The sequence below is a fragment of the Oryctolagus cuniculus genome, chromosome 18 (genome assembly GCF_051225735.1).
Source record: "Oryctolagus cuniculus isolate XC-2025 breed Fujian yellow rabbit chromosome 18, ASM5122573v1, whole genome shotgun sequence".
NCBI lineage: Eukaryota > Metazoa > Chordata > Mammalia > Lagomorpha > Leporidae > Oryctolagus > Oryctolagus cuniculus.
The window spans coordinates 16,428,681-16,436,338 of NC_142884.1; positions in this window are offsets into that span (position 1 = coordinate 16,428,681).

A 7,658-nucleotide genomic window follows, 5' to 3' on the forward strand; every position below is an offset into this window, starting at 1 on the left:
TCCCCAACTGGCCACAATTACTTGAGCTGTGTCAATCCAAAGGCAGGAGCCAGGAGCTTCTTCCTGGTCTCCCATGTGGGTGCAGGGGCCCATCTTTTCCTGCTTTCCCAGGCCAAGCCAGAGAGCGGGATCAGAAGAGGAGCAGCCTGGACTTGAACCAGAGCCCATATGGGATGCCTGCACTTCCAGCCAGGGCTTTAACCCACTGCACCACAGCGCCGGCCCCATCAACGAACTCTTTAAACAAAAATTTTTAAAAGAGAAAGATTGTATCTGTGTCTCCAGACAAGAGATGCACTCTACACTAGGTTGTTCCAATGCAAAGGAAAACATGAGAAAATACAGAGAGACTAAGAAATGCATGGAAAAAATGAGTCAAAAACTGGGTTCATTCTGGTGCAAAAAAAACCAATTTTTTGAAAGCCGTGCATAACTCTTTCTTTTCTTTTTATATTTAGACAGGCAGAGTTCGACAGAAACAGAGAGAAAGGTCTTCCTTCCATTCGTTCACCTCTGCCCCCCAAATGGCTGCTATGGCCGGCGCACTGTGCTGATCTGAAGCCAGGAGCCAGGTGCTTCCTCCTGGTCTCCCATGGGGTGCAGGGCCCATGCACCTGGGCCATCCTCCACTGCCTTCCCGGGCCACAGCAGAGAGCTGGACTGGAAGAGGAGCAACCGGGACTAGGTGCTGGTAAGACTTGGATTATTACCAAGCCCTGCATGGCCGCCTTGGTTTCCGCACAGCCAACCTCTCGTCCACCCGCCTTGGCCACTTGCTCACTTGACATCAGGATGGGGACCGGCAGTATTTCCGAAGCTGCTTCTTCTCCAGCATCTGCGGTTGCTCTGCCTGTTGCTGCCGGTTGCTTCCTTTATAAGCCAACTTGGGATGGTATTAAGTGTTTGATGGACCCTCCCTAAGTCACACCCTAGACCTATTTACATATATGGCACTTGAAGAGGTTAGCAGGTAGATGGAATGAAAAGATGCCAATTTAAAATGGTAACTTTAGCACTATATCAGCCCCCTCAAGTTCAAGACACTTTTAGGAGCAATGAAACCACCAGTTGGCCCATCTCTAAAGAACCGGGCACCCTGGGAACTTCACCCTGGCGATGCAGGCTTTCCGACATTCTTCTCTGAGCACAGATATGTGCCCTTCTCTTAGATGCAGAAACAAAGAGAAGTCAGCAGGAGCCGGATCAGGACAGCTGCTGACTGCCTATCAGAACTTTCCAAGTTGGCCTGTGTGGGGAGAGGAAGGGTCAGGGGTGCTGCGCGGAGGACAGGGCTGCTGGCGGGACTTCCCAGGCTTGCTCTGTTCGCTTCCACTGCTTTCTCAGATTAAGCAGATGTTATTCACTGGCTTGCCAACAAGTCAACAGGCAAACTGCCTTGGGCATCCCAAAGAAAACCCGGCGCACTCTGGGAGTGCCTGGACCACCTCCACCCCTTGGTAGCTGCCCATTGCTCTGTCCATGGAATCCTATCAGCATAACCATGTTTAATCTCCTGCTAATTCTTCAGACTCCAAGTGGGGGCACCGCCCTGGCCAGGCAGCAGTGCCCTGGGGCCACATTTGGACACGAGACCACTGCCCCACTGCAGAGCCATGACGCCCCTGGAAGCCTGCCAATGGCCGCAGCCCAGCATCTCCCTCCCCGGGCAGTGGAATTTCAGGGTGTGGAACCTAAAAGTAGATCCATAACAGCACATGGGAGGCCTCCTTTAGCAGGTGGACAAGGGCATTGACAACGGGGATCAGAATATGGTTGCTATAAGAAAACAAAAACAAAAACACTGAGGGACCTGCGCTGTGGTGCAGTAGGTCAATCCTACACCTGTGGTGGCAGCATCCCATATGGGCACTGGTTCTAGTCCTGGCTGCTCCTCTTCCCATCCAGCTTACTGCTATGGCCTGGGAAAGCAGTGGAAGATGGCCCAAGAGATGGGCCCTGCACCACAAGAGGCTCCTGGTTCCTGACTTCAGATCAGCCCCGTTCTGACCATTGTGGCCACCGTGGAAAAGAAGCAGCAGATCAAAGACCTTTCTGTCTCTCCTTCTCACTGTGTGTAACTCTACCTCTCAAATCAATAAATAAAATCTTTAAAAAAAAAAAACCACTGATCTGGGACCTGTGTTGTGACACAATGGGTAAATCAGCCACCTGTGATTAAAGCATCCCATATGGGCGCCGGTTCAAGTCTCCACTGCTCCACTTCGGATCCAGCTCCCTGCTAATGGCCCAAGTGCTTGGACCCCTGCACTCAAGCTCCTGGCTCCTGGCTTGGGCCTGGCCTAGCCCTGGCTGGGCTGTCCACTGCAGGCTTCGTCTTTCACATCATCTTGTCCCCTCTGAAAACAAAGTGTGCATGTGTGCTCTGCTGATATTGCTTTCTCTTTACAACATATTTTATTGTAGGCCACCATCTGTGTCACCAGCATCCTGTATGAACACAAGTTCAAGTCTCAGCTGCTCCACTACTGATCCAGCTGCCCACTAATGCACCTGGGAAAGCAGCAGATGATGGCCCAAGAGTTGGGCCCCAGCACCCATGGAGGAGACCCTGATGGAGCTCCAGGCTCCTGGCTTCAGTCTGGCCCAGCTTTGCTGTGGTGGCCATTTGGGGAGTAACCAGCAGATGGAAGATTCTCCCTCTCTGTCCCTCGCACCCTTCTCTCTAACATTACCTTTCAAATAAATATTTTCTAAAATTGTATGAATGTTGTTAATTTTAAATTTACAACATAAACATTGTGAGGAGTTTCCATATACCCCAGCTGGCTGCCCCATTAATATCTCCTATTGGTGTGTCTGTCACACATGAGCCACACCCAGCTGCCCCAGTTTTTTAATCCAAACTCCTTTCACCCCTCCAGCCCTCCCACTCTAGTCATCCGTGTCTGTGTTCAGATTCTTAGTTTCGCTCCCACACACAGAGGAGGACAGGTGGGACCTGTCTTTCTACACTGCTGGTCTCTGAGGAATGGTCTCCACAACCTTTCCCCACAGCGTCAATGCTCTTCTCTTCTGCCACCCATGCTTCACCAGAAAATTCTTCCCAGCATTCACATGGCTCTCACAGAGGCTCTCTTCAAGCCGGAGTCGAATCCTTCTTGGGGCCCCAATCCAGATCCTGTTCAGAAAGCGAAGGTGGGGCTCTGTGCGTGCGTGGCTCCTATCCATCCTGGAGCTCAGCCAGAGTTCTCGGGGAGCAGTCTGGGGAATGCTGGGTGATGCTGCTCCCCACCCACACCTCCCAGTGCAACAGCAACTGATGCACATCAAAATCTCTCTCTCTCTTTTTTAAGCTTTGTTTATTTATTTGAAAGGTAGAGCTACAGATTAGCAGAGGCAGAGAGAGAGAGAGAGAGAGAGAGAGAGAGACAGAAAGTCTTCCATCCACTGGTTCACTCCCCTGTGGGCAGCAAAGGCCAGAGCTGTGCCGATCCGAAGCCAGGAGCCAGGAGATTCCTCCAGGTCTCCCACGCGGTTGCAGGAGCCCAAGGGCGTCATGTGCATTCCAGCACACTTCACTTCAGTTGTGACACTGACTGGCATGAAGGTCATCAGCATGCGGTGTGAGAACAGCAGTCTCCACTTGGCCACGGGGACAGCACCAATGCCACCAATCTGGTAGACATCCTGTAGGGGAGATGCTAAGTAGTCAGATGTCTAGTTGGTGGGAGGAGGCAATCTAGGGCTCCCAGCAGTGTGAATCACTGGCATTGCCATCATGCACCCACGTGGGAGACCTGGAAGAAGCTTCTGGCTCCTGGCTTCAAATTGGCACAGCTCTAGCTGTTGCAGCCATATGGAGAGTGAACCAGCAGATGGAAGATTTCTCTCTCTCTCTTCCAAATAAATAGTCATTTTTAAAAAGTAAACTAAAATTCTGTTGCTTGGGTGTATGCTTGGCACAGTGATTAAGACACCGCTTGAGGGCCCAACGATTTGGCATAGTGGATAAAGCCGCCACCTGCAGTGCTGGCATCCCATATGGGTGCTGGTTCCAGTCCCAGTTGCTCCACTTCTGATCCAACTCTGTTGCGGCCAACTGGAGAGTGACCCAGTGGATAGAAGACCTCTCTCTCTCTCTCTCTCTCTCTCTCTCTCTCTGTAGCTCATTCAAATAGGTGCATACATCCTTTTCTCCCTGGTGAAAGGAGCCCCAGCTCTGTGTGTGATTCCAGCGCCTGGGGGGTTGTGCAGATTGTGCCTCTGTGACCCAGGCCCTGGCAACCCAGCAGCAGTGGAGAATTTCCCACAGGACCACTGAAGATCAAAATTTAGGTTGACTTGGCACAGAGACCCTGGGCCACGGCTTCTACAGCAGAGCTGCAGAGAACTCAGAATCAATGAACAGATTCAACGCAGGACAGCCACAGAGGCCTGGGCCACCCCCTTTTGGAGCTCCAGTGGGAGCCAAAAAACTGGTGCAGTAGGTTCCAAAAGTGCTAGGCTCCATGTAGAGCCCCAGGGACTCGCCATTTGGGGAGTGACCCACCAGATGGAAGAGCTGTGTCCTCTGTCTCTCCCTTTCTGGAACTACCTTCCAAAGAAATCAATCTGCTAACAGAGAGGAAAGAACTGGCCCATGGCAGTGTTGGGAGAACAGACTGGAAAATCCTTCCAGGGAGAGACCTGGGCTTTGGGCTTTAGCTCGCTCCTTCTTGGGTATCTGGACTCTGAAGCCCTTGCGCAGTGGGCAGCAGTGCCAGGAAGCGGCTGCTCAGGGCAGCATGCAGGGACTGGCAGGAGCGCTTGGTCCCTTGAGCTCCCAGAGCTGGGAAGCCGAGGTGCCAAGCCAGAGCACTGGGGCCGGGGCGCGCTCTCTGGAGTGGGGCGGGGGCCATGGTGAGGTCCCTGCCCGGTTGAGGGCATAGCGCCCACGCTGCTTCGGCGCCTACCCCGCCGCCTCCGTGGGGATGACTCGGTTGCCCACAGCATAGGGGTCTCCCAGTGGGAGCTTTGGCAAGTGTAGAGGCTGACTCAGTGCTTCTGTGGCTGACCCCCGCCCCACCTCAGGACCCCAGGGTTGTCAGTCCGCTGAGGACTGACTGCGTGGAGGTGAAGCTGGAGGCAGGGCTGCACGCAAATGAAGGAGTAAGGATGGACGACGCAGGTGGGAGGATGAGGGGTACGGCTTTATTTCTTTATCTGATGGGGGAGACAGAGTGGTATATTTAGGGTATTTTTTGTTTCTTTTTTCTTTTTTCTTTTTTTTTTTTTTGGCAGGCTCCATCCACTTTATTTTTCTTGTGTAAAAACCTCTGTTGTGGCCACAGCTGGAGCCTGGGTCCTCTGCATGGCACCCTGGTGTGAGTCTTCATGAGATGGTTGGTGAACTCCTGAGAGGGAGACTTGGCGAGCACGGTCTCTTTCCAGAGGTCAGGGGTTAGGTAGTTTTAGGTCTTGGAGATGGCATTGAAGGTGGCCTTGGCAAAGTTGCCATGGATGGCAGTGCACCCGGGCTGAGGTGTAGCAGTTGTCAGTGCCAGCCATCAGCATCAGCTTCTTGGGGACAGGAGCAGGGACGATCCTGGTGCCCCTGGTAGGGGCATACAGTGCCCCAGTACAAAGCCACAGCAGCCGATCACCTTGCACGGCACGTTGTGTGGCTTGCCAATCTTGTTCCCCCAGTAACCTCTACTCACGGGCACGATGGACAGCTTGGCTAGGATGATGGCCCCTCATATGGCAGGGGCACCTCCTTGGAGCACTTCACGCCCAGGCTGATGTGGCCGTTGTAGCCCCAATGGCAATAGACCCCTTGAACCGGGTCCACTGGCCAGCCCGCATCTGCTTCTGCACCAGTCATGGCTCACTTTGTTAATCCTCCGCCTGGGCGCCAGCATCCCATATGGGCTCTGGGTTCTAGTCCCGGTTGCTCCTCTAACAGCTCAGCTCTCTGCTGTGGCCCGGGAAGCCAGTGATTGATGGCCCAAGTGCTTGGGCCCCTGCACCACATGAGAGACTGGGAGTAAACACCTGGCTCCTGGCTTCGGATCGGTGCAACTTGGGGGGTGAACCAGAGGAAGGAAGACCTTTCTCTCTGTCTCTTTTCTCACTGTCTATAAATTTACCTGTCAAATAAATTTAAAAAAATATAAAACCCAGAAGAGGGCATTGACTCAGTCATTCAGTGTCTCAGCCCATTTCTTTTGAGTTTGTACTTTCTGCATCACCTGAGGCTCAGAATGAAACACCTGCCAATTTCAACCCCTCTTTGGTTCCTGTGCCTTCTTGGAGCTGTCCTGGGTAGGGTGCATCCTGGGGTGGGGCAGATGTCTCTGATTATCTGGCCTTGTCCTTAATTCATGTTGATTTCAAGAAGATATGGCAATACCAGCATTCATTCCCTAAGGTACAAAAACAGAATTTATCATCAACAGACCCTTATTAAAAGGAAAACCCAGGGTTGGGGCGGTGCTGTGGCCCAGTGGGTCAAGCTGCCACCTGTGACTCTGGCATCCCATAAGAGCATCCATTTTCAAGTCCTGGCTGCACCACTTTCAACCCAACTTCCTGCTAATGCACCTGGATAGGGAGTAGAAGATAGCTCAACTGTTTGGACAGCTGCTTGGGCTCTTGACTTCAGCCTGGCCAGCCCCGCCTGTGGCAGCCATCTGGGGACATCAACCAGCAGATGGAAGATCTCTCTCTGTCTCTCTCTTCCCACATCTACCCCCATAACTTTGCATTTCAAATAAATAAGTCTTTGGGGACAAAAAATGAAAGCTTAGGGGGCTGGCGTTGTGCAGTGGGTTGAGCTGTTGCCTGCCATGCTGGCATCCCACATCAGAGCACCAGTTCACGTCTTGGCTGTTCTGCTTCTAATACAGCATCCTGCTCATTCACTTGGGTAAACAGCGGAGGATGGCCCAAGTATCTAGATCCCTGCATCCCTCATGGGAGACACGGTTGGAGTTCTAGGCTCCTGGCTTTGGCCCGGTGCAGCCCTGACTCTTGTGGGAATCTGGGGAGTGAACCAGTGGATGGAAGATCTCTTCTCTCTCTGTTTCTCCCTCTCTGTCACTCTGCCTTTCAAATAAATGAATAAATCATTTAAAAACATAAGCTTATTAAATGCTTCACATGTGAGAAAAATGATGCCAGATGAAAACCTAAATTTATAAAAATGAACACTGAACACTGAAAATGGGTAGCATGTTGATAAATATAAAAGACTGCTTACCTTTAATTGCCTTAAATGATCATTTTTAAAGCAAAAATTGTAACAATAGGTTGTATTGTTTATAATGTGGGTAGGAGTAAAATTATGAAATTGCAGAAGCATAAGAGGGTGAATGGAAACCTGTTGTTGTGGGGTTACTATATTATAGGTGAAGAAGTCCAGTATCACTGGATGGCAGGGTGTGATAAAGAGAAGATGTCTATTGTAAACTCTAGACCAACAACAAAAACATGAGATAGAGCTTATGTGTAGGTACAACAGGACTTGTCTCCCAAAACTCAGGGAGTTGTTTAAGCTCAAATGTCTTAATGTTGATGTTTGGTGGATTAATGGTGGAGATTTAGTATAATGAGGGCATGTGAGAGATGGGGCCAGTGGTACGTTTTTGCGTCTTTGAGGGTGTTCCCTCAGGGGGTAGTTCACATGAGAGGTTTGGTTATTTGAGTAGTAGTTGGGT